The following is a 1345-nucleotide window of genomic DNA, read 5'->3' on the forward strand; positions in this document are numbered from 1 at the left end:
TGATGGGCCAAGACAATGTAATATTTCCTCGGTACAACACCAAGTGTGACCAGCTGCTCTGACCAAACAGCAGGTATGTTACCAACGTCAGAGCGGAGAACATGTTTTCCACAGTCACAGCTGATTGAGCTCAATGCGAGTCTGATTCAATGTCCAGAGATATACAATCAATCCAAGGGTCAAACACCACCAACAAAATACAAATATATCTTTCTTTGCTCTATTCTCGAGATAAACCAGCCTGGTTCCAGTAAAGTTCATCTTTGAAAGCCCGTTGTCATTCACAACATTTGAAGAGGGATAGATTGAATCTTCTTCACAATTCAATAGCTGTATGAATTCACATTAAGTAAGGGTATTTTCCAAGTTACAATCAAGGTATACAAATAGATCAACATTTTACATCATGACAATAACCATATATGGAGTAGATATTGAGTTCAGACATAGATGGAAAATTTTGATGTTATCATTGACTGAGGAGGACAAAAATAACAAACAAAAGCAGAAGTTTCTGGAAAAGCTCAGCAAGTCTGGCAGTGAAGAGAAATCAGAGTTAACGTTTCAGATCCGGTGACCTTTGTTCAGAACTGGGAAAGTAGCATTAAAAAGGACCTGAGGGACATTTCTTTCATGCAGGATGTGGTGCATGAATGGAACCAGCTGCCAAAGGAACTCCTGGTGTCGGGTACAATTATAACACTTAAATGCCATCTGGGTGGGTACATGAACAGGAAGGCTTTAGAGGGATCTGTGCCAAAGGCTGGCAAATGGGACAAGGTCAGATTGGCATGCCAATCTAGTGCAGACAAGTTGGATCAAAGTGTCTATTTCCATGCTGTTTCACTCTAACAAGCTATGACTCTGTAACTGAACTTGCACAAAAATACAGATGCTGCAAGGACAGGTCAGAGGCTGGGAATCCTACTGTGAGTAACTGGCATCCTGATTCCCCAATTCCTGTCCAACGTCTAATGTGATCAATTCAGGAATGTGATGGCTTACCCCACTGCAGCTCCACACACACACTCCGGCTGTGTGTGGGCCTTTTGAGGGAGAAACAGCGGCAAGAAGCTGCTGGGGGCCATTCTTGTAGTTTTCAAATCTCCAGACTCTGATGGAAATTCATTGTTTGGCTTCTGTTTCACACTGTTTGTTGACAAAGTCAAAGTCGAAACACAGACAAGACTGTGGAAATATAAGAACCCTGTAAAGGACATTGATTGGAGTCAACATATTCAACCGTTAGTGCATTGGGATTTGGTAACATGAACTGCGCAGACATTGCAGTAGCTTCGGGTAGCACCTTACGTGGAGCTGTGCAATTGTCATTCCATTTCTGGAT

The sequence above is a fragment of the Rhincodon typus genome, unplaced genomic scaffold, assembly GCF_021869965.1.
Source record: "Rhincodon typus isolate 14 unplaced genomic scaffold, sRhiTyp1.1 hic_rhity00000542, whole genome shotgun sequence".
Taxonomy (NCBI): Eukaryota; Metazoa; Chordata; class Chondrichthyes; order Orectolobiformes; family Rhincodontidae; genus Rhincodon; species Rhincodon typus.